Source organism: Enhydra lutris, unplaced genomic scaffold, assembly GCF_002288905.1.
Source record: "Enhydra lutris kenyoni isolate GAN:26980312 unplaced genomic scaffold, ASM228890v2 scaffoldscaffold21, whole genome shotgun sequence".
In the NCBI taxonomy this organism is placed as follows: Eukaryota; Metazoa; Chordata; class Mammalia; order Carnivora; family Mustelidae; genus Enhydra; species Enhydra lutris.
Genome location: NW_019154105.1, coordinates 35,972,000 through 35,985,957, shown reverse-complemented (window position 1 = coordinate 35,985,957; position 13,958 = coordinate 35,972,000). Strand labels below are relative to the sequence as shown.

The window sequence follows — 13,958 nt, the reverse complement described above, 5'->3', positions numbered from 1 at the left end:
GTAAGAAATAAAATACATACTATGCCAAAAAAAAAAAAATAACTTGTATTTTTAAAAGTATGTTGTAAGATAAAACAAGACAGCAGCCAGAACACTGACCTCTAAGTCTGGTGCACATACCATGAGGATGTTTACTGCACTCCTATCCTGACTTGAAACATCTATATTAGCTGTTAAATTCTGGAAACACTTTACATGTAGTACTTGTCAATGAGTGCAGTCAAGCAAAAACCAGCTTCATTTTGTATTTTTACAAAGCTGAGACATCTGTGCTTTGATCTAAATTTAAAAAAGGAAATGAAAAGTCAATATGAAAATAAGCAATGAGAAGGTAACTTTCTCCAAAACAAAAGCACTGAAGTTTAAAATGTTATAAACAAAATATAAATCCTATTATATATTTTTAAATTGAGTATTAGTTTAGAACCAAGATTTTAATTTTTCAAAGAAACAATTTTGTTAAAAGCAATACACATTTACAGTTTTAAAATTCAAATACAAAAAGGTTAAAAAAAAAAAAAGCAAAGTAAAAGGTACTTGTCTCTCCTCTGAGGCAATGTCTATTAAAAACTCTCATGTAAATTTTCTAGGAAGTATAAGTACATGCATGTGGTATACACCTGTCAAGTTATGATTAAAGTCACTACATTTCAAATCACTAAAATGTCTTAAATATAACTTTTTAAAAATTATTAGACCGGTTACTCTAATTATTCAGAGCTGAGGTTAACTTTTAAAGCCAATGTTCATCACAATATCATTTATAATGGTAAAAACTGGAAACTACATTCATGTTCAACATTAAATGAAAACCTCCAGTAATCAGTTTATTCAAAATATCTTCTAAAATGTAGCCAGTAAAGGGATGCCTGACTGGCTCAGTCTGAAGAGCATGTGACTCTTGATCTGGGGATTGTGAGTTCAAGCCCCACATTGGGTGTAGAGGTTACTAAAAAAAAAAAAAGCTCATTAAGCTAAATAAACAAACAAAAAAAAACTAAAACAAAACAAAATGAAGACACACGCTTATGTGAGTATTGTATCTCATTTACACCAAAGATACATCTTAAATAAATAAAACACTGGAAGAAAATACACAGTTAACTTCTGAATTAGATTATAGATTTTGTTGTTTTGGGCTTCATATACTACTATCTCTTGCAGCTTTTCAGTAACAAGGATGTCTCGTGTTAAGAGGGGCGATTAAAAATCCATATCCAAGGTGCCTGGGTGGCTCAGTGGGTTAAGCCTCTGCCTTCGGCTCAGGTCATGATCTCAGGGTCCTGGGATAGAGTTCCGCATCGGGCTCTCTGCTCAGCAAAGAGCCTGCTTTCCCCTCTCTCTCTGCCTGCCTCTTTGCCTACTTGTGATCTCTCTCTCTCTCTCTCTCTGTATCGAATAAATTGGAAAAAAAAAAAAATTTTTTTTTTTTTTAAAAGAGAAGAAATCCATATCCAGTTCAGGTTTAATTAGAACAAATCAATTCATGAAAGTAGTTCTACTAGTGTATTCTGACAGTTATAATAAGTAGGTTTACTTATTATAACTTCTAGGAATCTGTAAGACAAAAGACTAGTCAATACCGTTACAACAAAGTCCAAGGTCAAGGGAAAATTGGGTTTGAATCCCAATAGTACCAGGGCCTTTACCCTGGGCAACTTACCTAACTCGCCAGAGCCTATTTCCTCTTTTCCGTGTAAATTAGGGATAACAATCTGATTTAGAGAACTGATGTGACAGGTAAACATAAAGTATGCAAAGGAACTCAAGGGACTGGCAAATATCGCCATAAATAGTCAATGCCATTATTACTGATATTCAACCAGGTAACTGTATTTTAATTTCAGACTGAAAATAATTTTCAGCCACTTTTCAAAATGGCTTTGAAAGTGCCCACGATGCCCTTTACACAGATGCAAGATCTACTCATATGTGCCCAACTACAGAAACAATTATTCATATGGTTAGTATTTATTATGTGGACCAAAGCACGAATATACACATAAATACAAACCAAAAGAATACCGTTAACTTATAAGCCTATAGCAGTTAATAGTCTCAGAAGTTTTATGATTTTTTTTAAAGATTTTATTTATTTATTTGAATGAGCAAGTGAAAGCGAGCAGCCAAGAGGGACAGGGAGAGGGAGAAGCAGACTCCCCCCTGGTCTACCCCAGGACCCCAGGATCATGACCTGAGCCTAAAGCAGACGCTTAACTGAGCCCCACCCAGGTGCCCCAGAAGTTTTATAATCTTAAAAAAATCCTAATATATAGCCAAAATATAACAAAGAACAGTTGGGAGTGCAAAACTTTTTGCAGAATCTTTACACTCCATATACTAATATAGCACTATTTGTCAGTACCAACTTAGACAATTTAGTATCTTATATTGAAGTTTTGTTCTAACTCCTATTAAATTATATGGGAAAAGATCACAAATAATTCCTTTAAGCAATGTACCATCTTTTACAAGCATAGATTAAAGTTGTGATCTTCCTTCATTTATTTATTCCATCAACAAGCCTACCGATTATCTAATTGGTCCTCCCTGACCTCATGGGCCTCCCAATGAAATTGGCCAGATAGCCACCGACAATTAAATACAAAAGGTGAAGTGATGGGAGCAGACATATGGCTATTTACAGAAGCCTGAGGTGGGCAAGGACAGAGCTCGGGTAAAGGTCATGTGCGACCTGAGCCTCCACAGGTAACAGCCAGGCTTAAAAACTGGGAAGAGACTAAAGACAGACAGTATTTCTCTAGATTAAGTTCCCCCACCTTAAAAAAACCAACACACCAAACAAATTTAAATTTTTTTTTAACTCATTTGGAAAGGGGTCTTCCAGTGAGAAATCTATTCAGTTTACGATGATCAAGTAATAGTCCCAAGTAGTAAATCACCCAACTCAATGGAGAAAATGTAGGAAAAATTCAAATGACTATACAAGCAGACAGAAAGTGACAGGTTTCTGATGTGTGGAACACAAGGTAATGCACAGGAAGGAGAAAACACTTCAAATACTTAAAATTTAAGCCTGATAGGCTCTCAATACAACAAAGCAGGAAGACCTAGGAGTGTTTGTAGAGGTCATCTTCTGCAACTTTGCCTGTGAAACTTCAGTTAAAAAGCCCAACAAAACAATGGACTTCCTTAAGGACTGGATTGGAAATGGGACAGAATACACTATCTTGCCTTTAACAAAAAGATGGCCTTTCAAACCAAAGTACTGTGTACAGTTCTAAACTCTAGTTCAGAGGCAGTGAAGTACAGTGATTAACAGACGTATTCAAATCCAACTTTCTGCCACTTACTATGTCACAGTTCCTTCACTTGTAAAATGGGAGTAGACCCACCTGAGTTGTTCTGCAATTAATGAAAAAACATGTAATTTTTTAGCATAGTACTTAACATATAAGAGTGTTCCCCGAAATGGTAGCTATCATTACTACTATAAAGCATGAAATAATCTCCCAGAGAAAAGCCATTACAATATCAAGAGACATTCTTAAACATTAATATGCATTAAAATCACCTCAAGGGCTTGTTGAAAATGCAGACTCCTAGGACCCATTCCTCCCAGGGATTAATTCTACAAATCTAAAGCAGAATGTGGGGGGAATAAAAAATTAAACATAAAAATAAAACATAAAATAGAATGTGGCCATTCTCTAGCCCAAACATCAAGTAAGAGAATCAAGGTACTACCCTATTTAAAGGAAAAAAAAAAAAAAAAAGTTGAAATCAAGGGTTCTCCCATTCAAAGAACTAATCTAAAACAGTATGTTCAAGAGGAATACACACCTGTTCAGCAAGTTCATTCATTCAACTAACATACACTGAGTTCCTACAGTGAAAAGGATAGACAAGGTCCCCATTCTCTCAGATGAATTTCTAGTATAGGAAACAGAATATATAAATAAGGAAATTCCAGATAGTACAAAATGTTATGAAGAAAATAAGAGAATGGAGAGATAATTAGGGAGTAATCTTCTCAAAGAAACATCTAGGGGCACCTGGGCAGCTCAGTCGTTAAGTGGCTGCCTTCGGCTCAGTTCATGATCCCAGAGTCCTGGGATTGAGCCCCACATCGGGCTCCCTACTCAGCGGGAAGCCTGCTTCTCCCTCTCCCACTCCCCCTGCTTGTGTTCCCTTTCTCACTGTATCTCTCTGTCAAATAAATAAATAAATTCTTTAAAAAAAAGAATAAAAAAAAAAGAAACATCTGAACTGAGACTTGAATGACATGATAGAATCAGCCACAGCAAGATCTGGAGAATATTGAAGCCACAGGGCACAGCAAGTGTAAATGCCCTAAGGCAGGAACAAGCCTGGCAAGTTCCAGCGACAGTGCCAGTAGGGCTGGAAAACAGGAAGAAACTGACGTGGCCAGGCTCCAGGATACTAATCTAAGCAGAGGGATATATGGTGAGTTAAGGGAAGGAGGCAGGGCCAGAACATGTAGTGTGGATTTTATTCTGAACATGATGGAAGGCTTTTCCAAAAAAAGGGTAACATAATCTGATTTGCACTTTAACAGATCTCTTAGGCTGTGGTAAGGGGAATGCACCACAAAAAGACAAAGTGGAGGTTAGGAGACCAGGAGGTTAATACGGTAGGCCAGGTAAGAGATAGTGAAAGCTGGCAAAAGTGGAAGCGGTAGCAAAGGGAAGTAGTGGCCAAATTTAGAATGCATATATTAAACACTATAATTAAATGCAAATCAGAGAAAAAGAACTAAGTTGCAAAATAAGTAGTAAGCATCTGGGACTCATTATCCAAGAGATACGGAATAAAAATTGAGATTTAAGGTTTTAGGTATGTTTATGATTAAGGAACGTGAACGGTTAATAGCATATTTAGGATACTTCCTAATAAATATTTATCCTCTGAAGTTGAAGTGAAGGGGACATTTCCTTTTCTTTTGGCACCACCAAGAAGGCACTGGGCTAAACAGGTATACACCCAACACCCTTAAGTGGGATTCATAAAGTAAAATCTTTCGGGACTCACGGACAGAGGCCTGGCCAGATGGTCAGCATTTGGAGCATAGTGTAGCTATGGAACAGAACTAATGCTTTACCTGAATCAAATCACTAGATCAGTAAAACCCTTTTAAACTTTCTATCGTCAGCTTAGGCTATTCTGTCCCTGCTCTCCCACGAGTTAAACAAGAAAACATTACAGTGACACACAATGCACGTTAACTTCTTAATGTTATCAAAGAAGTCTGGGAGGAAATCTTTTAAAACCACGATTTTAGAGACGCCTGGGTGGCTCAGTCGGTTAAGAGTCTGGCTAGGGTCATGATCCCTCCTGAGATTAGTCCCCTATCAGGCTCCTTGGTCCGCGGGGAGCCTGCTTCTTCCTCTGCCTCTCCCCACTGCTCATTCTCTTTCTCTCTCTCAAATAAATAAATCTTTAAAAAAATAATAATAAAACAATTATTTTAATCATTAGGGATTGGCAAACACAGTGAATATACCCTAAAATTTAAGGCCCAAAAGTCCCTCTCCACCAAAACATAAATTCTTACTCCAAAGTACTACCACGTTAGGAAGAACAGGTTACAGAAAAGCATATGCAATATAATACCACTTTTGTGTAAAATGTATAACTGCAAAAAAGAAGTCTAGAAGGATATAAATCACTGCGAACATTTTGATCATCTCTGGATGGCAGGATTATCAATAACTTATTTTCTTCTTTTTTCCTTATTCACTGTAATAATTCTCCAATTATAAACTATTCCACGTAAACCAGAATATTCAGTTCACATTACATAAAAGGTTAAAAAAAAAAAAACCCCACTTCAAGGAAACCTAATTTCATTTATCTAAATCAGCAGGATTCCAACTGTGGTATTAAGAAAAAAGATCTGAACTGCACACACAGCACACAGGAGAAAGAAATCTGTTAAGAGGCCCAGGATCTACCACACAAGGATACACCCTTCAAGGAAGCGGTCTAAATGCCTAAGTACTCTTCCTGAATTTCATAAGGTGCAATCAATTAGCACATACTTCTGCTGTTCTTTCTTGCCATTTACCAAAGAAACACCTCAACCAATTCTCTGGGGACAAAAATAAAGGGGGGTGGGGTTTCCAAGTTAGGGCGAAAAGGAGGTTTGGCCCTCTGGTCTCCTTTGTGCTGTCCAGGGGTGCGGAGGACGGCAGGGCTTGAAGCAAGCTACACCAGAGGAATCTGCGTGGCAGATCACCTGAAGTGGAAGGGAACACAAGCTTTCTACAATCTCCACTGAACTGGGCCATGAAACCGCCTCCTAAGTCTCAAGGCTAAAACACCTGAAAGGGCTTACACCATCCAAGTTATTGTGTATGTAGAGCTGCCAACGGTTTCTGACAATAACACAAAAATTGGAAGGGCTCTTCAACAAACGCAGGTATTACGGGCGTGAGGCTCACTCGACTCGCGATGCAAAAACCAAGACACCTTCTCTTATTAAGGCCAGATCTTCGATTCTGCAAACTAGGACAACTCAAAACACCCTAGTGACTTTCTACAGCTAACAAACATCATCTTGGCTAAAATCCAAACACACGTAGAAGCAGCCACTTTGGAAAACTTTGTCTTTAAACGGCAACACTGGACTTCAAGTGCTCCGGTAACCAGTTTATCGCACATTATGTCTTATAAAGGGTGCTACCTCTTTACTGTCAGCTCTGGTTCCACTTACTGAACAAACAGAAATAAGGAATACTTTCAATTCGCACAATAAGGACTAAAAAAGCTCCCGCTTTCTGGAAGGCAGCTTTCCTGTCTCATCAATCACAACAAAGGACGCATCCTAATGAATTCATCAAACCTAGAGAAAGAGAGGTAAATGATACAGTGTGGATTTCAGGGTTTGTGGGTTCTTCCTTCCAGCTACGACTCTCTTCTTTTTACTCCATTATACGCCTCCACCCGAGCTGACTGTCTTGCCCTAAAAATAAAACCACCCGTGGCTACCGTCCACTTTCCTGCTAAGCCCCGACTCTGGTTTCCTGCAGAGAAAGCCAAATTGCAGGCTCTCTGCCTCGCTCTTCGCCGGCGGGGCGCGGGCTCGGCAGCAGCGGGCTTCTCCCGGTGCAGAGTCACCAGACCGGCCGGAGAACCACGGGGCCCGAGAAGCCAGCCCCGCTCTGCCGCAGCCGCCGCAGTCCCCCAGAGCCTGAGGAGCCCCCAAGAAAATCAGGGTGAGGGGAGGGTGGGCCGGCAAACGGCGGTGGTAGAGGGGGAGACACTCACCCGCCCAGACAACAACCGACGGGGCGGGGAGGATGGGGGCCGGGACCAAGGTTCGGCAGAAAGACCGCCTGAAGCTTCCGGAACGCTGCGGCTGCTCGGGACGCCGCGGCCGGTGCTGCTCCTGGCCGCTGGCTTCCTCCCCTCCTCTGTTTTGATTCGATTGACCACGTCACTCTAAGCCACGAGACCCGGATCTGCCGGCTCCAGCGGGCGGCGGCGCAACAGATTGCTGCGACTCGAGACCCCAGCGGCCCGCCTGCGGAGCATGCGCGTGCCCTGCGCCTGCCCAGTGCGTCGGGGTAGGCGGGGCGGGCGCGCTCGCTACAGGCGCGAGCCACACGCTATTCGTGGGGGCGCAGAGCGCGGGGGTTGCAGTTCCGGTTGGGAGGGGTGGGGCCGAGCGCAGTGAAGTGAAGAGGGCGAGGCCCCGTGTCTGTGGAACTGGCCGGCGTAACCTCTGTTTCGTCTTTGGTGAACAATGTCCTTTGCTGTGCGTCTCCCTTTGCCTGGTTTGCTGGCTCTCTCTGACCCGAGCCCTTAGAATAGCGAGGGGAGAAGCAGAGGTGGGCGCAAGTTCGTGTCTGCTAAGAAAGGGTACCACAGTAGAGTTGTGGGGTTTTTGTTTTGCGTGTGTAAGGTGTAGTGTTTGGTTTGGTTTGGTTTGGTTTGGTTATGTGGGGAGAAGGGGCTGGGGGTTTTTTTGGCTCACTTAGGCCCGGGTGAAAATTGGAGATGAGAATTTAGTTCGATGCACAAATGTATGTCAAATGTAGCAGTTATTGAATCCCCTTTACCCGACCTAACGTTTTTGCACCCGAAAAGCTATCCAAAATCAAGCTCAAGAGAAATATTAAAGGGAATATGTCACCAACCATGGCTTGCTGCTGGTCGGGAGATGGGGAATGGGCAGGGGGGAAGAAGCTCTGTTGGACAGCAGCCCTTAGCCTTTGTTGCCAGAATAAGGATACTATTTGGGGGGTAAAAACCTCACTTCTTTGGGAACTAGTTTGGTCCTTCCTCCATCCCCATTCTGGCCTTCCTAGTCTCCCAGCTAAACCTTTGGTGCCCTGGAAATTTCCCAGAATGGCAAAACCTAGGGCTACTCTGTTTTAGGTCCACGAATGAACAAACTTTAATTAGAACAGGACCAGTGGCAAAATAAAAGCGAAAGTTCCAAACAGGTTTCACAGAGGCATATCCTCCACCTGTCTTGGAGAAGAGGTGAAAGTTAGCTGTAAAAAAACTGTCTTCCTTACTGTGACTTGATCTTTTCACCTCTCTGAATTTCTACCCAGCCACTCTGTAAATCCTCTCGCCTGAGTCACCTTCAGCAAGTTAGTAGTATAGTCTGCAAGATCTTTTTAATGCACGCGGATATTGCACACAGATAAAGATTTCTAGAAAATTAGAAGTTTTTGGTAAAACTCAAAGTGTTTCTTCATTAATTTACAGATTACCAGTAAGTAGAAGTCAAACCTCTTGGCCTTAATCTGCCATCTTGAACTCTGTTTCCTCAAAGTTAGAGAGCTTGAGGTGGGATCTAATGCTCTAATGAAGTTCATGTGCTGATACTGTATAGCAGAGGATTTTTAACGTGTGGAATTTTAACTGTGAAACAAAGTCTTAAATGCTTAGGTGTACTCATGTGCGCAGATGTGTTTGAGAACACTGTTTAAAACAACAGAATGGCACAAAACTAGAATTAAACAGGTTGTTGCAAAATTATCAATACCTGCTTTATGAACTATATTACAGGAAAGTTAGGATGTTAGGATCCTTGGTAGGCAGCTTCCAAGGTAACCTCCAGTGATTCTCACCTCTGGAAATGTAGTCCCCCTCCAGCCCTTTGAATCAGTACTGGTCCCATCCATAGAATACAGCTGAAGGTGTGTGACTTCTGAGGCTAGGTCATAAAGGCACTGATTGCAGCTTTCCACTTCATTCTTTTGGATTGCTTGCATTGGGGGAAGCTAATATACACACAACTCCACTCAAACAGCTCTGTAAAGGGACCACGTGGAGAGGAACAAGAGCCTCTACCAACAGCCTCACCAACTTGCTAGCCATGTGAGGGAACTGCTTTGACTGGGCTGATCTTGTAACCTTAGCCAAGCATTGGATGACTGCATCCCTGCCCAGCATCCTCTTGCAATCCGTGAGAGAGAGAAAGGGCCAGCTTTATTCCCAGACAGTGATACGGGGTCTTACATGGTTTATGCCCAATTGTAAAGTTCAAACTTTCTAAACTTTAAACAATAGAAAGACAAAATGTGTGTGATTCTATACATAAAATAATTTGAAGAATAACATAGAATTCCTCCCACAGTACCCAGAACATAGTAGATACTGAATAAATACTTCTTAAATTATTTTTTATTTATTTGGGGTTGGGGAACAAAGGAAGATTTGAGGGATAGTAAATCAAAGTTTATTAACAGTACAAAGCCCCCAAAGAGGTAGAGGACCCAAAAGAGTTACCCAATAAATACTTTTCTTAAAGATTTATCCATTTTAATCCAAGCTGATTCCCTCTCCAGGGGGCCTGCTCGTGCCCCTCTTCAGGAAAGCAGCAACTTGGAAGAAAATCTGGCATGCCTGAGGTTGCTGGGGGAGAGGACATGTCTGTTTCCTTTGACTTCCTTTGGCTGCCTACACTCAACTCCAGTCCCTTCTGGCTCAATTGTGTCCCCTCCTCGCGCTCATGCTGTCGTGTCCTCTCCCCTGACCTAGGCCAGAGGCATTGTTGTGAAGCAGGTTTTTTTAGTCATCAACTATGACCTTCCCACGAGCAGGGAAAACAATATCCACAGAATTGGTCAGTGGACGATTTGGCCGTAAGGGTGTGGCTATTAACATGGTGACAGAAGACAAGAGGACTCTTTGAGACATCAAGACCTTCTACAACACCTCCATTGAGGAGATGCCCCTCAATGTCACTGACCTCATCTGAGGAGCTGTCCTGCTACCTAGCCCCACCCAGGGTTCAGTCTGAGGGACTGAAGAGGAGCAGGAGGGGGAAGGGACGGGAACCAAGGGATGGATATTTTTTCATTTTTTTCTTTGAATAAATGTCACTTTTTGAGGCAAAAGAAGGAATCATAAAAAAAAAAACAAAAGATTTATCCATTTTAGAGAGACCATGTGTACAAATGCATGAGTCAGGGGAGGGGCAGAGGGAGAGACTCTTAATGAGGATTCCCTGCTGAACCCAGTGCTCAAGGCAGGGCTCAATCTCAGGACCCATGAGATCATGACCTGAGCAGAAACCAGGAGTCAGATACTCAACGACTGAGCCACCCAGATGCCCATGGACACACAAAACTAAAAGACACAACATTTGGAAAATATTGGGAATAAATACTGATAAAGGAGTAATACCATAATATATGAAGAACTCATACATATCCATATGGAAGAAATCAATGCCGCTAATACTTTATAGGTATAGAGTATGAACACAACAAGAGTTGACACACAAAAAAATACAAATAACTAATACTTGAAAATCTTTGATCTCGTCAAAATGCAAATTAAGGTGTGCTTGGGTGGCTCAGTCAGTTAAACATCCAACTCTCGATCTCAGCTCTGGGTCTTGATCTCAGGGTCATGAGTTCAAGCCCCACATTGGACTCCATGCTGCATGTGGACCCTACTCTAAATAAATAAATACATAAATAAATGCAAATTAAAGTAAATTTCCTTTGTAAACTACTACTTTATAGAAATTTTTAAGATTTTTTATTTTTAAGCAATCTCTACACCCAACATGGGGCTCAAAATTCACAACACTGGGGTGCCTGGGTGGCTCAGTGGGTTAAGTCTCTGCTTCAGCTCGGGTCAGGACTCAGAGTCCTGGGATCAAGCCCGGCATCCGGCTCTCTGCTCAGCAAGGAGCCTGCTTCCCCCCCCCACCCCCGCTCTGCCTGCTGCTCTGCCTACTTGTGATCTCTCTCTCTGTCAAATAAAATCTTAAAAAAAAAAAATTCACAACCCTGAGATCAAGCGTCTCATGCTCCACTGACCAAGCCAGCCAGACAGCCCTGGAGATATTTTTAAATAGGAGTATCTAATATTGGTATTGTTAGCTCTACTGGTAGAAATTTTTAGTTGGCAGTTAGCTTTTTGAAGATTTGGCTGTGTATAAGAAGTTCTATAAAAATCACATCCATTAGCTCGATTTCACTATTAGGAACTTAAGTAATTTAAAAGTTAATAACATTATAAAGATATTAATTGCAGTTATATGATGAAATAAAAATATGGAAATAACCTATGTGATCACTGGTAATGGAATAGATAACGTTGTTGCATTGTGTGTTAGGATCTAAGAAACTTGAGTATAGAAGTCATTTATTTTTATTTTATTTTATTCATTTGATAGACAGAGATCACAAGTAGGCAGAGAGGCAGACAGAGAGGAGGAAGCAGACTCCCCGCTGAGCGGAGAGCCTGATGCAGGGCTTGATCCCAGGACCCTGAGACCATGACCTGAGCCAAAGGCAGAGGCTTAACCCACTGAGCCACCTAGGCACCCCTAGAAATAATTTAAAATAGATTTTTAAAAAGTTAACCACGTTTTATATAATGGAGAAAAAAATCAAGAAATCATCTAAACATATAATGGTAATGGAATGAATGGATGAATATGTTAAATTATGTGCTAGGGATTAACAAACTTGAAAGTTTCTTCCCTTTCTGAACCAGACCCTACTTTGATTCTTGATCTAGAAGAAGAAAGTGTTTGTAAATAATATATGCTTTATATATTCATAAAAGCATTCTGGAAGATATTCCTAAAACTACTGACATTGGTTACTGGGGGCAGGGAGCGTGGGTGAAGAGGAGTAGGTGATGAGAGACTTCCTTATGACTTTTTACACTTTTGTCTGGTTTGAATTTTTACATATCCTTGCATTCCTTTTGCGATGAAAAAATTATTAATATTTTTAAAAAGATTTTATTTATATATTTGACAGAGAGAGATCACAAGTAGGCAGAGACAGAGGGGGAAGCCGAGCAGAGAGTCCAATGCGGAACTTGATCCCAGGACCCTGAGATCATGACCTGAGCCGAAGGTATAGTCTTAACCCACTGAGCCACTCAGGCGCCCCAGTTATTAATATTTTTTTACCTTTTTTTGTGGTTGTATCAGGCTGCCTGTTTCTACACAGGCTGCCATAACAGAATACCACAGACTGGATGGCTCAAGCAACAGAAATTTATTTTCTCAAAGTTCTGGTGGTAGGAAATCCAAGATTAAGGTGTCTGCAGGGTTGGTTTCTGGTGAGATCTCTCCTTCTGGCTTATGAATGACCACCATCTGGCAGTGTCCTCACATGGCCTTTCTTCTGTGCCAGGCCCTCCTAACGTCTCTTCTTATAAGGACGCTAATGCTGTTGAATTAGGGCTTACCCTTGTGACCTCATTTAACTTTAATTACTTCCTTATAGGCCCTCTCTCCAAATATAGTCACATTGGGTGTTAGGGCTTCAATATATGAATCTGAAGAGACATAATTTAATCCAAAAGAGTGGTTTTATGTGTGTGTGTGTGTGAATGCACATATACATATGTATATATACACACAAATACACAGATAGATATATATATCATGAAATTTACCGTTCTAACCATCTTTGAGAATACAGTTCTATGGTATTAAATACATTCATGTTGTGCAAAAATCACCAACATCTATTTCCAGAACTTTTTCATCTTTCCCAATTAAGACTCTATGCCTGTTAAACACTAATTTCCCATTCCCCCTTCTTCCAGTCCCTGGCAAACACCATTCCATTTTCTGTCTCTGTAAATTTGGCTACACTTGGAACTTCATAAAAATAAATCACAGAGGGTGCTTGGCTGGCTCAGTCCAGAAGAACATGTGACTTGATCTTAGGGTCATGCATTCGATCCCTATGTTGGGTGTAGAGATTACTTTAAAAAGGCTTAAAAAATGAATGAATCATACAATATTTGTCCTTTTGTGACTGATTTATTTCACTTAGCATAATTTCTTTTTTAAAGATTTATTTATTGGGGGGGGGTGGAGGAAGAAAGAGTCTTAAGCAGACTCCACAGGACATGGGGTCAGTTTCACAACCCTGAGATCATGACCTGAGCCAATACCAAGAGTCAGATGCTTAAACTAATTGGACCAGCCAGGCACCCCTCATTGAGCATAATTTAAAGTTATCCATGTAGCTTATAGCAGAATTTCTTTCCTTTTTAAGGCTCAATAATGTTCCACTGCATGTGGTTGCCATGTTTTGTTTATTTGTTCATCCACTGATAAAAACTTGGGTTGCTTCCACCTTTTGGCTTATTGTAAAACTTCCATGAATATGGGAGTACAAATATCTATTCAAGTCACTGCTTTTTAATTCTTTTAGACAGACACCCTGAAGTGAAATTACTGGATCATATGTTTGAGGAACCATCATACTGTTATCCACAATAGCTGTACCATTTTACATTCCCACCAGCAGCGCATGAGGCTTCCAGTTTCTTCACATCCTCACCAACACTTGTTACTTCCTTTGTTTTCCATATTATTCATCCTAACGGGTGTGATTATAGCTTTGATTTGCATTGTCCTGATAATTAGGGATGCTGAAAATCTTTATATGTATTTACTGGCAATTTGTATTATATATCTTCTTTAGAGAACTGTCTGTTCAAGTACTTTGCCCACTTTTTAATTGGGT

The 13,958-nt window shown here is 40.9% G+C and overlaps 1 protein-coding gene across 1 annotated transcript in view; it reads right to left on the bottom strand.

Moving 5' to 3' along the window:
* The window catches only part of LOC111149287 (small integral membrane protein 14), a 73,175-nt gene extending 65,681 nt beyond the window's left edge, over positions 1 to 7,494 (bottom strand). Inside the window, exon 1 of the mRNA XM_022506271.1 lies at positions 7,252 to 7,494. The gene's annotated coding sequence lies outside the window, so the exon portion shown is untranslated. The remainder of the gene's footprint in view (positions 1 to 7,251) is intronic.
* Positions 7,495 to 13,958: the final 6,464 nt, after the last annotated feature.